This window comes from Alligator mississippiensis, chromosome 7 (assembly GCF_030867095.1).
Source record: "Alligator mississippiensis isolate rAllMis1 chromosome 7, rAllMis1, whole genome shotgun sequence".
NCBI lineage: Eukaryota > Metazoa > Chordata > Crocodylia > Alligatoridae > Alligator > Alligator mississippiensis.
The window spans coordinates 29,486,369-29,506,233 of NC_081830.1; the positions used below are offsets into that span (position 1 = coordinate 29,486,369).

General features: G+C 47.0%; 1 protein-coding gene across 1 annotated transcript in view; it reads right to left on the minus strand.

The window, feature by feature from the left end:
• The window catches only part of PPP2R3A (protein phosphatase 2 regulatory subunit B''alpha), an 81,116-nt gene extending 61,828 nt beyond the window's left edge, over nucleotides 1-19,288 (minus strand). The window contains exon 1 of the mRNA XM_059730744.1: nucleotides 19,068-19,288. The gene's annotated coding sequence lies outside the window, so the exon portion shown is untranslated. The remainder of the gene's footprint in view (nucleotides 1-19,067) is intronic.
• Between the last annotated feature and the right edge of the window lie 577 nt (nucleotides 19,289-19,865).

Here is a 19,865-nt window from a genome sequence, read left to right on the forward strand (position 1 = left end):
CCTTGGCTCCCCCACCCTCTGTCCGGTCCTTGGCGTGGCTTCAGAATCATGGCTGTGCTCCCCCAAGCTTGGAGCACTCTGGCTGTTTGTCACCCAGTCAGAGCGTGAATAAAGCATGATGGACAGACAGACAGACATGGGCTCTTATAATATTAGAATAATTGTATATTGTATCATCAAGCAGTTGTTCCCGAGCTAAGCTGCAGACCACAGGTAGTCCATGAGGCCATGGTAACTGATCTACAGCTGATCCACAGATTACACCAGATCCCATGCTCCAAGGGATCCCACAATGTGGCACTCTCCCTTCCCTCCCCTTTCCCCCTCTCTTTCTCTTTCAACTGTAGTGCAACAGTGTGGCCTCTTTCCCATGCCCCCACCCCCGCTCCTCCTTCTGCACAGGAAGGGAGGAATATTTGGAAGGGGTGAAACCAGCTGTTCCAGATGAAGTGTTTGAGGGGGATGTTTTGAGAGAAGCCCCTGTGACTTTCTGATGGGGGGAGGGGGGTGTTTGGGAGGGATGACAGCACAGTTTCGCAGCTGTGTACTTTATTTTCACTTACAGACTCTGTACAGTGTTTTCAATTAAGTCTGATGATAACAGAGCATAGTGGCTCCATAAGATATTGTGTGGGTTGACAGAGTTCTGTTGCTCCAAAAAGTGCAGGAACCCTTGATTTCAATAACTGAAAAACATATCAAGATGTATACAACAGAAATAAGGGGGCATGATCAGCCTTAACCAAACCATTCCTTGACTCACATGCTTCATCCTAAAGTCTTAGTATTATATTAATGCTGGGTTTTTCCCCCTTTAGTTTGATAGATTTACAAAAAAGACAGGAAAAAAAAACAGTAAGGAAGTGGGCTTTAGCCTTCAGGATTGCCAGCCTCTGACTTGCAAAGTACTGTGCACTGAAACTGTAATTCTACAGTCTGAAGCCATGTGGTAGATATCTCCTGAATGTCCTCAGTTCCCACTGGCCTGTGACTGGTTACAGGAGCATTGCAACATCTTCATGAAAAAATAATTGGTTATCACTCTCTTACAATTCACAAACAACAGAAAGGACTTAACAATTCATCTTGGTAGGCACCAACACAGGAATGTGAACCTTTTGCTGTCATTAGCCTGTGAAATCTAAGTGTGGAAACTGGTTTTCATCCTTAATTAACGCAGCAGCCTCCCCCTGCAGCATCAGCATAACATTCAAACAAAATTTGTTACCAGCAAGTTCAGTTTAACTCCATTAATAAAAACAGGAAATCTTGTGCACAAGGTCCGCAGATATTTCATGAATATCTTTCATGAATATCTGAATAACCAAGACAAACCACAACTTAAATTCTGACCACACTGTATCATTCTACAGACACATTTCATTACGTATCATCAAATTGCAATTAAATTGCATTGAACTGTATTTTGTAAATGATACTAGATAAAATTTTATCCCACCGCTAAATATTTAAGTAACAATTCCAGTAATGTTGCTGCTGGCCAGCTTCTTGTTCTGAAGCTATAGCTTGGGGATCACTAAATGTCATTACCAGATGCCACGCTGACATCTCCTCTGTGACTGGGCAAAATAATGGTTGGTGGAGTTAGTCTTCTTGATGTCTTTCAATTATATAAACCATCCCAGCAGTTATGCATTCAAAAAGAAGAGCTAGGAAACACCCACACTTGGATGTTAGTGTCTAGCAGGCAGCCACCTGCCCGCTGAATGTTCTGGGCAAAATCCCATGCTGGACCTCCCCTTGTTGTCAGTCCTCTGCCTGCTCTGATCTATGCCAGCTGGCCTTGGCCCCAAAGTGCTCCAGGGAGAGGAGGGACATGCAGAAGTATGATCCCAGGCATGGGGTGTGTTGCAGCCAAAGCAGTGAGTCAGAATGCCCTGGGATAAAGAAAGGAATAGTAGTTTTCAAACCTTGGGGTGCTGACTATGCCAAGAGAGGCATGCTTCAGTTCCCCAAATCAATGTGCAGCAAAGTCACAAATGTCACGTACGTGAAAGTTCCATCATCTCACATTCTTACATGCTTTGCTGATTCAGCACGCTTGCAGCACATTATTGGTCCCCCCCCAAAATCACCTTCTTTTAAAAGCTACTAGCTGTTTTCAAACAAGAAGGCTTGTCCTTGTCGATTCCGACAGGTCTAAGCATCCCTGGTCTTTGGGGCAGTCCCTCCCATCCGGCACTGATACAGGTGGAATAGGACCAAAATCCCACCCAGCTGGCTCAGCCAAATCAGTAGCCAGTTTTTCTCTCCTGCTGTCTTGCAGTAAGATGTGCCTGTTCCACATCACACCGTAAGTTTCCCTCAAGTACAGGTAAACTTTCTGGTCTTCCTGAAAAGAGGCAAAACAGAGAGGAAAAATAGGAGCTGACACATACACATACATGTGCATGAGCCCACCCTCCCCTGCACCCCTGCACATCCTTTAATCAGGGATCCTAAACCAGAAGCAATATGGCCACATCCAGAGCACTCTAGGCAGGCTAATTAGTGCTGCTAGGTGCCAGCATCAGTCAGCCTGCCCCAAGCTAATGAGACTGGATCTGCATAGATATGGCTATGCTGCTTCCAGTTTCAAAGGCAGCCTGTGCACAGCAGCCCCTCATATTTGGGGACACAGCTCCTTAAGCCAGCAGGGAGAGACTGCAGCTGGGGGAGGACTTGGAGGATTGCCCATGTCCTCTTTCCCAGCCCCCACTCTGACCCCAAACAATAGCAAAGTGCACATAAGTTTCTGTCTGCAAACCCATGGCTCTGCTCTGGTCCCCTGGCAAAACACAGGACTTCAAAAGCCGGAAAATGTAAATATTGAAAAAAAAAAAATCAGGAAAGGCTCACTTAAATTCCCTTCCTGTGTCCTCCCCAGGACCTCTGTGTCACAAGAAACAACAAGTTACTGTCTGTTATTTCAAGAGTCCTCTCCAGTGTCTTGGGTTTCTGGGTCACCCAGACAGCAAAGCCCAGGTTTTCATTTCAAATCTGCTGAGTTGTAGTTTTGAGTTCTCTGCCTGGCCTTCTAATTACATTCACTAGCTGTCTTATCCCTTAGTTTCCAGATCCCCTTTAGGATGGGGAGTAAACTGTGGAAGCTCTTATTATGTCCTTTCTATGTTTGTGTTGGGTCACCTCTGTTGGCGCTGCAAGGCCTGAGCCCTAACAGCTGGCACCTGTGACTTTAAAGTCATCTGTAAATTTCTTCTGAGATATCCTCAACCTGCCTAGGCTCTCGGAGAAAAGATGTCCTATATTAGCATTATTTATGTACTAATGATACTACATGTCCCTCTGATCTGACTCCTGAAAGTAAATTCTCCCAAAGTATGTCCCCTCACTATCATCAAGCTCTCTTCCACACCCATTCCAGTCTAGTTTAAAATATTATTCCACAGTCTGAAAGATGTTGGTGTTAAGGAATTTTTCCTGATATCCAGCCAATATTTTATCTTTCCATTTTTGTCCTCGTCTTCCCAGTTAAGCCCCTTGTGAAAACCAACATAGTTCTTCTCCATCCTTGCAGTTTATGCCATCAAATACTTCTGGATAACTATGTCCTTCAGGCATCATCACTCAGCCAATTACACATATTCAGCTCTTTTAGTTTCCACATATGCCAGTCCCTCTAGCCATGTTTGTTGCTTTTCTCTAAACGCTTTCCAATATTTCAGTATCTTTCTGGTACTAACATGTCTAAGAATCAGCATAATCTGCATACAGGATCATCACTGAAAAAGGACTGATGGCTGCCTCCATGCTAATATGTTCCTGTTCAGACAGCCCAAAACTGCTTTTGCTCTTGTTCCTATATCACAAAGAAGATAATCAAATAATTAATTCTAAAAACTTAAGGTCCACTTTTGAACTGGACAACAGTCCAAGTCCTTCTGTTTAACAATTCTTACTATTTATTTATTTTAAAGACCAAAAATATGCTAGGGAATTTTGAGTGTTGTTTCTTTGCTGGAAGCTCTTGACTGAGAAGTCAAGGGAAGTAATAGTTGGGGCTAATCATCCATAAAGAAAATGGTTTTTTTTAATTAAACCTGTTGTAATATATACACACACAGAGGAAAAAGCATTTTTCTCACTCCACCATGGCTTATCAACTTTGTATATGGTACATTACAGCTTGCTATGACTTGCCTCTGGGTGAAGAACATATTAGGTAAAGCTAGCAAACATGGTTTAACTTCACAGCTTTAAAACCTAATCAACACAGGGCCTAGGATGAGAGTCCTTCTGTTATACGATCTGGGACTCTGGTCTCAAACTCAACGTGAGTAGTCTTTTCTTTTGATCTGATGTTGGTGACTAAACCCACTATTTATGAATAGTAACAATGGAAAGACTGAGCGCTCCAAGAGGAAACATGCTGCTTTCACTCTTTTTTAGCTTGTGGTTTAGTTCCATTTGTGTCACTGGAACAACCCACAGTTCAGATAAGCTATAGACAGACTTTGTATAGCTGCTGCCATGAAACGATCTCCGATCTTGATGATATGAAATTGGTTTCGCAGGATAAACTGTGAATGAATAGGGCTTCTTGTGTGACTGCAGAATAATGCTTTATATCTTTCCTATCTTCAACAAGGCATGAATCACTTTGGAAAGGGAAAAAAATTGTTGCAGATAAATTATATAAAAGGTTATTCTATAAAAAACACAAGCAGCTTTATTCACATAAAGATTATGCTGTAGTTAAGTAACTGAACAATGACAATATGTTGGCAAAGAAGACGGGCAGCCAGTACTCAACTTACTTGCAAGCCCATGCGCCAGAGAATCGCTGAACAAGTCTCTACAGCAAGTCTCTGACAAAATTTTCTACACTAGAGAAACTTCTTTTTCTAGCACTGGGACAACCGCAGCAGTGCTGGCAACACTGAAAATTCTGGTTATATCTGGCAATGGGAACTGCAAAGCACTGTGTCAAAAAGTGAAAAAAGCACCCACACCCCTTCCACACTAATGCACAGTGCTGGGGCACAACTCTACAAGCTACATTTCTAGCATAGATGCACCTCATAAATAGCACTTAGTGCTAGAGGGGCATAGCTTGTGATTCATTTCAGGATGCACAAGAATCTACAAGCCCACAGGAGGGCTGTGCTCTGACCAGGCAGCTATGTGGCAACATACACTCACCCAGATATGCACGTAAGACCTGAACTGTAGACAGGCAAAACCCAGTAGACAGGGAGATAAGCTTTATGTGTTTTGCTGCTGTTTGTGGTTTGCGTTAAGCTGCAAGGTTTGGCATGGCTTAAAGGGGAGAAGGAGGCCATGCAGGGTGCCCAAAGTAGGATGCCATTATAGAGGATGCTAGGGAAGCACCCCACAATTTGGGGGGTGCATTCCAAGGGTTCTGTGCAGTGAGATGGGGCTGAGGATCCAGCACAGAGAGAGTAGTGGAGGCCAGAGGTGCATGCCAGCATCTTGGGCTGTGGCCTTGTGGGCCTGATATATTCAACCTGGGCTGCTGTCTGGAGCATTGAGCCAGGATAGGTACCCCAAAAGGCAGCCTGTCTGTGACAGGCAAAAGGAGGAGGCCTAGCTGGACAGCTGCTCTAAATGGCTGATGCCTGAGCCCAAGTGGGGTGGAAGCTGAGGGGGGGGTCACAGGTGGAGCGCCTAAAATGCAAAACTACTCTCATACTTTGTATCACCATCAGGGTGAGTCCTGGCAGAATCTGGAGAAAACAGAGAGCGTCCAATAATGTCTCATTGTTTAGCAGAGTAAGAAGTTCTTAGAAAGGAAAACCTCACATCTGATCGCTCCCTGGGGTAGGGTTTCCAAAGGATACCATGGCATTGTCTACAATATAGAGACAAGACCTGGGAATACAAAAATAGTGTTATCCTCTAAAACATTTGCACCCTGGAACCATGGTACTAATAACTCATGGAATTAACAGAAATGTTTGATATTAAACTTCTCCTCTTACTTCAATTCTGTCTCCAAAAATCATCATAGTACTGTATTACAATTTGAAATGTAAGAACTGCCTTCTCTTATAAACAAGCAAACTCAGAAAAAGAAAATGTGCCATTGGAAATCTTGAGAATGGAGCTCAGGGTAGATGACCCACCCCATCAGATGAGATGGCTCTTCATCTACCAATGTCTCCCAACAACCATGCCCTAGAAACCTCAAGATTTTTCTGATCACATAGCCACTTACTTTTAAAGCAAACACATCTTCAGTGGTCTGCAGAGTCACATAGCTGACTCATCCTAAGTCACCCAAACCCTGTGTTTTCTGCTCCTAGTGCTTTTTACCATCACTTCCAGATTGGTGGATGCTTTTCATTTCAAACAAAAGCACCACAATCGCAATCTTAATATGCTCATATAAAGAGCACCCATAGTGTTCTCCTTTGTTTTGCCTGAAAAGTCCTTTGGTCTTCTTAGAAAGCAGGCAATCAGGAGCGAGTACAATGTTTCAAACTTCACATGAATGGTATAGCAGACTGCCAACCACTACTGGAACTCTAACATTTCTCTCCAATTTGCGAAGGTACAATTGTAAAACACAGCTTCAGTTCCAGGGCTGTTTTGTGGCTACTTCAGTGCTATGTACCATCAACTTAAGAAGCTTGTTGCTTATAACAGCAAGTTTAATAATAAAAATGTCCAACCAGGTATTCCTTATAAAACACTATGAAGTGTGTTCATATATTCCAAGAATGCAAAGTATGACCACTTTAATCCTTCAAGGATTTTTCTCCTCAGTTCTTTGCTACTTATACTGATTTTTTTCCTGCTTGCTTTTCAACTCTGAACAGCAGTTAAGAGCTTAACATGCTATGTTTGATCTGATATGCAACAGTCTGAGGTCTTTTGACAAACATTCCCGTTATTCCTAGTACTGGTAATAGCAAGACTGCAAGCCCATAGACAAAGCTCACTTGGTGTTAAAAACGGTGCTATAAACACATCTCACCCCCCAGCCCATGCAGACACACAGATACAACTAATGAGGACTGCTAAGGTGAAATAACCATCAACTGTCAGCCATTATCAGTTAGTTAATTCATCTTGAATCCTATAGTGAAGAAACCGGTTTAAGATGTATTACTTGCATAAGTCATCTTTCAAAAAAGCTTGAGCTTTACTCCACTAATGTCAGGTAATTTTCCCCACTGACCTGTATTTACCCGAATCCAAGACAACTTTGAATTTAAGACAATCCACCCCCCTCCCCCCACCAATAATCAGAAAACTAATGGAAAATTAATAGAATCTAATTATTGGGGGGTCATCTTAAATTTTTCCTCCCCCCACCATTGCAGCAGGAAAAGCAGCAATGAGGGGCCAGGCAGCCAGACTCCCACCCCTTGCCCCCAGCATCATTGTGCCTACACACTTGGCAACCTGCCTCCCTCCCTTTCCTCCCCCCTGGCCACTTGCCCCCAAACTTCCTGCCCTCCTTTGCTCCCTGTCACTTACTCTCTGCAGCAGCTTTGGCTGCAGGACCAGGTAGAAACAGCAATGGTTCATAGATTTCATAGACATTAGGGCTGGAAGGGACCTCGGAAGATCATCGAGTCCAGCCCCCTGCCCAAAGGGCAGGAAGTCAGCTGGGGTCATAGGATCCCAGCAAGATAAGCATCCAGTTTGCTCTTGAAGGTGTTCAATGTAGGCGCTTGAACCACCTCCGGTGGCAGGCTGTTCCAGACCTTGGGGGCTCGGACAGTAAAGAAATTCTTCCTTATGTCCAGCCTGAAACGGTCTTGTAGTAGTTAATGACCATTCGACCTCGTCATCCCTTGGGGCGCTCTGGTGACCAAACATCCCCCCAGATACTGGTGGTCACCCCTGATAAACTTGTAGGTGGCCATCAGATCACCCCTGAGCCTGCGCTTTTCCAGGCTAAAGAGCCCCAGGGCTCTCAGCCTGTCATCGTAGGGTCTGCTTCCCTGACCTCTGATCATGCATGTGGCTCTTCTCTGGACTCTCTCAAGCTTCTCCACATCCTTTTTGAATTGTGGAGCCCAAAACTGGACTCAGTACTCCAGCTGCGGCCTCACTGAGGCCGAGTACAAGGGGAGAATGACGTCCCGGGATTTGCTTGAGAAGCATCTATGGATGCAAGCCAGTGTTTTGGTCGCTTTACTAGCCACAGCATCGCAGGTTGCTCCAGGCTGGGCCAAGTCAAGGCCACAGCAGAAGGTAAGCAGTAGCAGGTGGGGAGGATGCTATCTGATCTTACCCATGCTTCCCATAAGCTGCACACAGTGGGTCTACCCACTGCACGGTTTCCCCTGGGTCCCCTCCGCAGCCCCATCACACAGTCTTGCCTGGGCACTTGCCTTGCCACATGCCCCATTTCCTACAGCACGAGCCATCCAGGCCCAGGGGAGGTGGTGGCTCAGCTCTGGCTTTGCTCTGGGCTGGAGCAGCTGCTTGCCTCAGCCAATACTCAAATCCAGGACAAGGCTCCTCCCAACCCAAGTTGATTGGGGGAACATAAAACAACCTTGTCTTGAATGTGAGTAAATATGGTATTTTGGATACTTTTTGGAGATCAAGAAACTTATGTGGTTTCAATGGCTCTGTTGTCTTTGGGTTTTTATATCTATACAGGTTTCACATAAATTCAGTAACAGCATTTATACATACACCCAAGAGGAAATCTTGATCTCTTTCTTGTACCAATCGGTATCTAAAACAGGCGCTGCACATTATGAGACTGACATCTTTTATAACACAGACCAGAGTACTTCACCCAGTAATTTCTGCATCAAATTTAAACTTTCTGTTTCAGCTAAAATCTTTCTCTAAAAAAACACTCAGATGTAATTTAAAGGCTTAAGTAACAGGATCCATTGCCTACTTGATTCTTCCCAAAGTTAATCCCCTTCACTTTTTTAAAAATCTGCACATTACTTCCAGTTTGAATATATCCAATTTCACCTTCCAGTCATTTGATCCTATTATGCTTTTTCTGGCAAATTAAAGAGCCCTTTACCACAAAGAATCTTTTCCTTGTGTAGGTACATAAATGTCATGGTCTAGTCACCTCTTGACCTCCTTTTGGAAAAAGGAAACAGGCTGCCCTTCTGGATGGCAGCTTTCCCTCAACTCAGCCTTGCAGCACTTTTCTGAATGCTTTGCAATTTGTCAACAGTCTTACTGAATGTGATGCCGTGTTTCAATAACAATCTCTCACGAGCACTGCACAGATATCGCATTCCTGTTCTCACTTGGTATTCCCCTGCACATACACTCAAAGAGCATATCAACTTTCTTAGTCACTGCCTTCGACAAGTCACGTAACTTATCAATGCCTCAGTTTCCCCATGTGTCAAATGCTCCCATCACCATATATGCATTTTACATTGAATTGTCTTTGGATTAAAAAAAAAAAAATTGGAAATAGCCCTGGCACAGACACTAGTCCTCAGGACTCCCCCACCTGGCTGTGTACCTGGCTACAGAGGTTACTCCCTTTTGTGTTATCTCTTCCTGACCCTATAAATCATTCATTCCTTTCAGCACAGTAGTCCAGCTTCAGCAGGAGAGGTACCAGGTTCCCTCATCCAACCATAGCCTGATGGTTAGCATGCTCCCCTGGTTGAAAACCCTCAGACTGGGGAGTCTCTAGAACCCAAGTGTCCTGCTTCCTGGGCAAATGCTCTAACCAGGAGGCTATTGCATAAAAAGGGAGGTGCCAGCATCTCCTTTCTCCCCCCCCAGCCATAACTTAAAAGGCAAAACAGTGATCCTTGCTCAACGTTTTGAAATGCAGACTTCCCTCCAGGAAACACTGGGCCCTTTAAAACATGGAAAAAGTGAGAGCAGCAAAGCAGTGAAAGGAGAGGAATGATGGATCTAGAGCAATCATGAACAATTGTCAATAGAGATACGGATGCCAATATTTCACTATATGCTACGAGCAGAAACATTCTCCCCATCCCCTGCCAAAGAAGGACACTGGTATTCCCTCCTGACATAAGCTCTTGGCTCCAGGGGCTAAGCCAGCCATGCCCTACACCCTGCAGATACTAGTACATGATCATCAAACTGAGGTTTTCTTTACTCCTCCAACAGAAATGCATCTCACTGAGTTACTCTGGCTTCTGAAGATATTCCAGGATGTTGACACTTCAAGAAAACAGGTCCAACTCCCCCACCCTGATGCCCCATTTGGGATGAAGAGGAAGTGGTTTGTTCCCATGGCCACACACCTGACTCTGAAGTGGCAGCTGTCCCCCAGAACAATGGCACTTATAATTCTAGAAGAATTATGGGGGAGAGAAAGTTACAGGACTCAAGGAAAGGAGGGGAACTGGGGAATCCAGCACTTCATGAGCTCCAGGGGAAACTCCCCTTTCACCTTTATGTACAAGTAGAATACTTCAAGATTTACAATGTACTGCCACGCAAACACATGCCAGAACAGGGCATCAGTAGCACTGGCCCCTTTTTCTCAGTGACTTGGTAACCTATGGATATCTAGATGCCCAGGGTCACCTCACCCCAGTCCAAACAGGACTCCTCTAAGCAAACTATAATAGAATCAATCCGCAGCAAGGAAAGAAAGAGAGAACAGAAATAAGCCTGCCTCCCTGTTGGCCTGAGTTCCTTGCACTTCTGAAACAGGCTCCCACCCTTCTAATTCCTCCAGCTGAAATGAGAACTCTGCTCCTGCAGTGACCCAGAGAGGTCACTGCAGCCTGAGCACAAGTAGAAACATCCTCCACATTGGACATGATCTTCAAGAGTCAAAATGTGACATAAAACACGCTTTGCAGTCAGTGTGGATTTGTTGATATTTGACATCATGTCTACACAAATCACAAAGCAACAGCTGACACAGTTATTAACATGTTTCTTTAAAGTTGTGTCCTTACACTATTTGATTTTCTAATGAAGTTGAGGCCCATGTGGGACACGTATGCTCAAGGGCCCCACTGATAAAGAAAAAGGAAAAAACTGAGGCTGAGATTTAAGTAGCTTTCTAACTCCTCAAAAGTAAACCAATTAAAACTGATTGCTGGGAATGTATACCATAAGCAGCTAGTCCACTTCTGGAGGCCGAAGGGAACCCAGAGCGCGCACATGAACACACACATGCACGTACACTTTTCTTGTGACATAGGCTGGCACATTTAGGGAGTTTGCCAACTGATCATCTTACTTCCCCCTCCCCTGGTACCTTAGCTTTTTCCTTTGCACATGGATGAGATAGTGGTGGACATTTTGAACTGGGAAGCTATGTACGAGATGGGTTATTTCCTTCTCTGGCAAATAAACAAAAAGCAAATAACAAGTGACCTGTATAGGAGGGTTCATTTTTACTAGACATGTCTTGTGAGTTCATTCATCCCTTCATTAGTTCTAGCTTGTACTCTGGAGAGTTGCAGCTGTTGAAATATAATGAATTACACCAAAAGGTGCAGCATATACTAGCACTCAGAGTCTGGCTTTGTTACAGCTTTCACTCCTTGTGATTCTGGATACTCCCCACCAAAGCCACAAAGGGCAAATATGATCTGTGTGTATTAAGTGAGGGGAGGGGGGGGGTGATTCTTCTACTTTCCTCTAAAGAAAATTAAAGGCATTTCAGTCTGGCCCAATAGTCAGGAAGATAAGAGGGAGTTTGTTCTTTTTGGCTTGAGTAATTCATTTAATGCTCTTTAAGTTCTGTGTATTTAATCACATGCTTTTTATCTGATGAATATGTCTGATTATAAATTGCCAAAAGCTAGAAATTACACGCACATGGGACAGCAAACTTGGACTTGAAAATCCTTTGATGTTGTTCTAGAAGTTCACTGAATTAGCGACTGTTCACTGTTCTGTTTTCTCCTTATCATTAAATGGGTGGGCCCAAGCCCTATTTATGACAAATTATACAAATCCTGCTCTGAAGTATTAATTTCCTTAAAGCCTTTTAATGGTGCCTGACACTCTAATACATGAGCTCTTCATAAACATTAATTTGTACTGCACTCCTGTGAAAGGAGTCTCATTCTCCTGTTTTACAGACCGGGGAACTGTGGTGCAGAAAAATTAAGGTCCAAAGTATCCACTAATATCAGATGCCCAATCTGAGAAACCCAGGACCCATTTTTTCAGGACATTTGACACTGTACAGCACTTGACATACAGAAAGCACAGCTCCCAGTGACTTCTGTGGTAACTGCTAGCATTCCACACTTCTGCAAATCAGACCCTGATTTCAAAACAGACACCCAGAAAATGAGGAGCACACATTTCTGGATAGCCAGCTGAAACTTTGCAGAACTCTCAGCATCACACAAGAACTCTCCGGCAGAGGAAGGGATAGAATCTCACTCTCCAGGACACGATTTGCAGTCTCAGATTCATAGATTGTAGAGTCGGAAGGGACCACAATGGATCATCGTGTCCGACCTCCTGCCCCTGGCAGGAAAGAGGACTGAGGTCAGATGACCCCATCCAGGTGACTATCTAGCCTCCTCTTGAAGACCTCCAAGCTAGGTGATAGCACCACCTCTCTTGGAAGCCCATTCCAGATCCTGGCCACCCTTACTGTGAAAAATTTCTTTCTAATATCTAACCTAAATTCACTCTCAACTAGTTTACACCTGTTATTCCTAGTCACTCCCTGGGGCGCCTTAGTAAACATCGCATCCCCTATTCCCTGTTGACTGCCCCTAATAAATTTATAGGCGGCCACAAGATCTCCCCTCAGCCGTCTCTTGTGAAGGCTGAAGAGATTCAGCTCTCTCAACCTCCCCCCATAGGGTCTATCATGAAGGCCACTAATCATGCGAGTGACCCTCCTCTGGACTCTCTCCAGATTCTCCGCATCCCTCTTAAAGTGTGGCGCCCAAACTGGACACAGTACTCCAACTGCGGCCTGACCAGTGCCGCATAGAGGGCGAGCATCACCTCCTTTGATCTATTAGTCATGCACCTGCTAATGCAAGACAAGGTGCGATTGGCCTTGTTGATGGCCTTGTTACACTGCCGGCTCATGTTCAACTTGGAGTCAATTATGACTCCAAGACCCCTCTCTGCCTCCAAGCTGCTGAAAAGGACACTCCCCAACCTATAGGTGTGCTGGGGATTCCTCCTTCCCAGGTGGAGTACCTTACCTTTATCTTTATTTTTATTTTTATAACCATGAGATTACCCTTTCTGTTCTTCCAATCCGCTCTCTCATTCATTAAACCACCTGGCAAGGAAAGCAGTGGATTCACACCTCTCAACATCTTCAAATTAATACTGGATCCCTTCTGAAAGATGTGTTTCAGCCAAATGCAATGTACTGGGGTCTTTATGGTGAGAGTTGGATCAAATATAAATGGCCTGCAATATACAGAAGGTCAGTCTAGTTTATCTGATGCTTCCTTCTGGTCTTAAATACTGTGCCTGAAAGCAGTAGATTGATAAGACTGGAAGCTGAAGAGGTGTTTTTAGCTTTGTTTCCAGATCATTGATGATGAGCATATTAAATAGGATTGGCCCTGGGACAAAAAAGTGGGGATTCCCCCTTCCATATAACAACTTCATGAAATTTAGCTTAGGAGAGGCTGAGGGCACTAGACTTGTTTAGTCTAGAGAAGAGAAGACTAAGGGAGGATTTAATAGCTGTCTTCAAGTACCTGAAGGGGGTTCGAAAGATGATGGAGCTGGACTGTTCTCAGTGGTGGCAGATGACAGAACAAGGAGCAACAGTCTTAAGTTGCAGTAAGGGAAGTTTAGGTTAGATATTAGGAATAATTTTCTCACTAGGAGGGCAGTAAAACACTGGAACAGGTTACCCAGAGAGGTGGTGGAAGCTCCATCCTTGGAGGTTTTCAAAACCTGGCTAGACAAAGTTTTGGCTGGGATGATCTAGTTGGGGATGGTCGCTGCTTTGAGCAGGGGGTTGGACTCGATGACCTCCTGAGGTCCCTTCCAGCCCTAACTTTCTATGATTCTATCATTTAATAATGAATCCCTATTAATAACTACATTGGATGTTTGTCAGTTAGACAAACAGACTGAAACTTACTTCCCACTCTGCCTCCTGCCCAGTGCAGACCCACTCCGACTCCCTTGCTTCTTATCCAGAGGAAGCTCCTCCCAAGCCTGCACTCATCTCTCCCAGAAGGGCTGTGTTTTGCCCAAATCCCACAAATGCATGCCCTCTCCGTAATGAACACATAGTTCAATAGAGCAAGAGGAAATTATAAAAGCCCCCTGTCCCTGCTTCTGCCCCCACTGAAGGGCAATGCCAAAGGGTACTTCTGGCTCTTTATCAGCTGGATCCAGTGCACCAGTAACTTTTTCCATGACTGATATCAAGCCCATCAGCCTGTAAATACCTGCATCAACCCACCTGTCCTTTTTTAATATTGGCACAAAACCAGGGCTGGGCCACCCATGTCATCCCCAGGAAGAGCCTGGTAGCTCCTCCAAAGGCATGGCTCTGGGCAGTCAAGTGTGGGGGGGGAGGGCACGTGGCCCCCGGATCTTTGCACAGGTAAGGGCAGGCCACAGCTGCAAGCTGGGCTCAGCCTCTGCTCTAGGTCCTCATGCCTCACCACCACCGCTTCAAAAGCGGCGGGCGCTGCCATGTGCATCCCGCCGCTGGGCAGGCCGGGCAGCGAGGCACATGGCAGTGCCTGTTGTTTTCAAAGTGGCAGCGGTGAGGCACAGAGACATGGAGCAGAGGCTGAGCCCAACTCACAGTTGCACCCCACCCTCACCCATGAAAAGATCGGGGGGCCAAGTGCCCTCCCCACTCTTGGCTGCCTGGCGCCATGCCTCTTGAGAAGCTGCCAGGCCCTGATCATCCCATGACCTGGCCAGGCCAGGGCCCCAGTCACGGTGAATAGGGGCCTGGCCGAGTCGTGGAACAATCCCCACAATGCAGGAGGAAGAGAGCCAGGGGCAGGGGTGAACGATTCACCTTTCCTTTACCCCACTGTCTCCTGCACTGTGGGGGTCTTGATCTGCCTTCCCCACAAGCTCATGTAAATAAAATAAAAAACAAATTAAAAGAAACTTACCTGCCTGTGGCTGGGCCAGCTACAAGTGCGCAAGGTAGCTCAGAGTGCCTGCCCCTCCCCTCTGCTGTAGGACCCTGCGGCTGGGCTGCCCCAAAGCAATGCCTGCTGCTCTGTTTGGGGGGGGTGGGGACGGACTGAGCCCCATTAGCCCCCCACTTCTGCTGCCTATGCACAGGGGGGCCCATAGCTGCAGGGCCCCTGCAGCTGCAGGTTTTGCAGTATAGGATGGGCCGGCCCTGCACAAAGCCTCTCTGGTCTAAAATCACCCTAGGATTTCAAGCTTAACTACAAATTAACATCCACCAGGCCAGAGTTTTCCTCAGCCCACTCTCTTAGGACTCCTGGACCTGCCAATGTAAAGGTGTTGACCCCTAGAAGTGCTAGAGTAAAGTCATAGCCACAGTGGTCCAAGAACTATGCAAAAGGCAAGGATTTCTGAGAGTGATGTCTTTTATTGCATAGATGGGACAGACTTAGACAAGCTTTAAAGCACAGTGCATTCTCCTCACCTGAAGAAAAATGCATTGCACTCACAAGCTCATCTAAATCTATCCCAACCATATAGTTGGTCCAATAAGACATATCACCCACAAAAATCCTTTACCTCTAGTATATGTTCTTTAACATCCTCCTCAGTTACTAATGGACTGGAAAGTACTTCACCATCCCTGTGCAAGTCATCATCCAGGTCCTTTCCAAACATAACAGAACTGTTTATTCCTAGTCTGCAATCATTATTAACCATTTTACCATATCCATCTAGAAATGGGCCAATAGCATTACTCAGATTTTTTGTTCCCAGCATACTTAAAACTCTTTTTTTGTCCTCAGTTTTTTTAACCATTAATTTTTCCCTGATGTCCCTTACACATTTTCTGCATTTCATGATTTCTCACTTAAATAGAAAAAAAGAAAATAGCAACTTAATGTATCTGTTGCTTTTACATTTGTGACTGCTGCTTTCATGCTGCCAAAGAACCAGGATGGGCTGTTAAGCCAAAGCAGCCTTCTTTCTTCATTACGGAATAGTGACTCTTCAGCTATTTAATCCACTCTTCTTAAAGAGAATACCAATTTCCATTTGTAGTTTTCTATTTAAGCTCTTCCTCCCAGTCATTTTTTTCCTCATATTTTCCTCCGCTTTGAGAAATCAGCCCTTTTGAACCACACAGCACATCACTAGTTGGAACTATCTGCCATGGACCTATACTGAAGGAGGTTATCAAGTCATATCACTGGTCCATAGGCAGACACTAGCTTCCAGACAAGTTAACTGGATCTTGTATGCATTTATGTGTCAAATTAAAGACCTTTCTTGTATCAGAAATCCCATGAAGATCCTTATGGACCACAAGCAAGCCACTCCTCTAGGATAAACTGAATGGATTTAACTTCTTATATTTCTCATTTTAAGGCTGGTTTTCCAGACCTCACACGTCTTATAATTCTTTCCTGAGTCCTACCTAATTTCTCAAAGTGCAGACACCAAACTGAACAGAGTCCCACTTAACAGTTTTGATAAGGTTGCAAGCTGCGTTAATAAGACCTGTTTGTCTCTACTTGATATTGCCTGATTTATACCTCCAGAGCTCCTTCTCATTTGCTCTTAGCCACAGCACTGCCCTTGGAACTTCGGGTGCATTTCATTCATAATGATCTCTAATGGACCTGAGCACTTTTCTGAGTCAGTTCTTTCCAAAACCTCCTAACCTACAAGTAGGAACTACGCTCCAGCTGCCTAGATGTGCTGTCTTGCACTTAGCTGTATAAAAAGCCACGTTGCCCAAGAGTGCTCAGATTACCATGCCAGCCAGATTACTTTGTAGAACCAACCTAGACCGCTCCACCAAGCTTCTCTATCATCTGCAAACTTTGGCAGCAATTGTTCTGTATTTTCTTCCAGACCACAGATGATGCTATGGAAAACCAGTGAATTGAAGAATAGATCTAAACGGCACCTCATTGGAAACACTGCCATTGGAGGATAATCGTAGAGAAGTAGAGTTGGAAGGGACTTCCAGAGATCACAGAATCATAGAAAGTTAGGGTTGGAAGGGACCTCAGGAGGTCACATCTAGTCCAACCCCCTGCTCAAAGCACAACCAGCCCCAACTAGATCCTCCCAGCCAAAGCTTTGTCTAGCCAGGTTTTGAAAACCTCCAAGGATGGAGACTCCACTACCTCTCTGGGTAACCTGTTCCAGTGTTTTACTGCCCTCCTAGTGAGAAAATTATTCCTAATATCTAACCTAAACTTCCCTTACTGCAACTTAAGACTGTTGCTCCTTGTTCTGTCATCTGCCACCACTGAGAACAGTCCAGCTCCATCATCTTTCGAACCCCCTTCAGGTACTTGAAGACTGCTATTAAATCCTCCCTTAGTCTTCTCTTCTCTAGACTAAACAAGTCTAGTGCCCTCAGCCTCTCCTCATAAGTCATGTCTCCCAGGCTCCAAACTATTTTTGTTGCCCTCCGCTGGACTCTGTCCAATTGGTCCACATCCTTTCTGTACTGGGGGGCCCAAAACTGAACGCAGGACTCCAGATGTGGCCTCAGCAGTGCTGAAGGGGAATAATAACCTCGTTTGACCTACTGGCAAGACTCCTACCAATACAGCCTAGTTGCCAAGAAGGCCAACAGCAGACAAGGGCACACTGCTGCTCATATTCAGCTGAATGTCCACTGTAACAATAAGATCATCCAGTCTGACCACCTGCCTGAGGCAGGATCATCCCTATCCAACCACTCCATACAAACCATCATGTAAACTCTACATAAGACTACTGCCAACCCTGACACAACACAGACCTAACACCCTAACCTGCTACTGGTAAAGCTGGGGAACCAGGGCAGCCAACATCCTGCTACTACAAAATGTTGTCAATATACTCTCAGGGCATCCCAGGTAGAGGGCCACCCTGCTGCAGGGTAAGGCAAACCTCCCCCACCCAGCTCCAGGCCCTACCAATCTGATCTTGGGGCAAAATTCCTTCCTGCCCCCAAATGTAGCTATTGGTCTGACCCTGAGCAGAGGGGCAAGACCCTGTAGCCAGGAACCTCCTACCTTGGTCCCAGCAGAAGCGTTGCCTGCTTCAAACCACTTCAGTTAGGTTTCAAACATCTAACATGGGGGTTGGCAACATTTTTGGGCAGAATGCCAAAAACATCGGCAACCTGGACTTGTAAGATGTTGGCATGCCAGGGGCGGATGACAGGAGAGCCACGAGGGGCCCAATCCTTGTTGCAGCAAAGCAGCTCCGGCCCCTTCCCTGCCGTTTGCCCTGAGATGCACGTGCCAAGCAAAATGCCTTTGCGTGCCACAGTCTGGCACCCATGCCAAGGGCTGTCTGTCCCTGAGCTAGCAGCCACCAGTCGCCAGCATTTAATCCGTGCAACTACACTGGAGCTGGCACCACGGTAGTTTTGTCCGCCGGCAAATCCAAGGGCATCGCCGGACGGCCGTGCAACACGCAACAACCATGAGCCAAGCAATGGTAACCGCCGTATCTACCCAATCGAATGCTGCATACGAATAAGACTGCAGCTGTCACTCTCTGTACGCAGCCCCATTGCAAACTGTTTGCCAGCAGGAGCACCAGGGATGAAGCCAGGGTGGGGAAAGGTCCTGAGCGGAGCTAGAAACAAACAGAGTGCTGCTGGAAACCTGGACGGTGGAAAGACAAAGCACGGAGACGAGGCGGCCGGACTGGCTGCCCCGCACATCCCGGAGCATTCCTGGAGCAGGGCCACCTGCCCTGAGGGAGCGCGGGGCCTTCTGCGCCCGCGCAGGTAGCCCGTCCCCCGCCCCCCCCAGCCCAAGGTCGCGACGCCGGCTGCCCGGGCCCTCGGCCGAGCTGGGAGCCTCAGGGACGGGCGGCTCCGTGCCCACCCGCGCCGCCACCTCCTGCGACACGGGAGCCCCCTCCGCTGCCCCGAGCCGGCGGCCCAGGGGGCGGTCACCACCGGGTCCCTGGCGCGGGCGAGCCAGCGGCACCAGTGCGCGCCCGGCCCGGCCCGGCCCCGCGCGGGCACCGAGCGCGGCGCGTCCAGCGGCACCTACCCGGCCGGGCAGCCTCCCATGGTCGCCGGCGGCGGCGGCTCCCGCGGGCGGGCGGAGCTCGGCCCCTCGCCTGCCTCTTCCTGCACGGGGCGGAGGGCAGCGCGGCCCGGCCTAAGTGACAGGCCAGGTGCAGGCGGCAGCCCGGAGGGGGCGCTGGGATGGCGGGAGCCGCCACACACCCAGGCCCGGCGCTGTGTGAGGCGGGGCGGAGCGGGGCGGCCCTCTTCTCCGCCGGCCCCGGGAGGCGGGACCGCCCGGAGGGAGCGCGGCCTGCCCGGCCACCGCCGGCACGGGGAGCGGAGCCGAGCTGCCTGGGCGGCGCTCGCTGGCGGCCACGGGCCGGTGCCAGCGACATCCGCACCCACAGCGGCCGCTGCCCGCTGACATTTGCCCCCGAAAGGCGGACGCTTCCCACTGGAACTGCCCCCCCGGAAAGGGGGCGAGCCCCGCCGAAAGGCAGAAGAAGAGGGGTGTTTGTACCCGAAAGCTTGCAAAGAACAGTTTTACCCAACTATCTAGTTGGTCTAATAAAAATATTGCATTTACGCAAAGGAACTTGCCCACCATTTCCCACTGAACGTCCCCCTGGAAAGGCAGGCAATTCCCACCAAAATTCCCCCTGGAAAGCAGCTAATTCCTACCAAAATTTTGACTGAAAGGCAGAGTATTTCCACTGAAATCCGGCCTGAAAGGGGGCCAATTCCCACCAAACTTCCCTCCAAAAGGCAGGCAGTTCCCACGGAGATTCCCACTGAAAGGCAGATAATTCCCACCAAAATTCCTCCCTGGAAGGTGGGC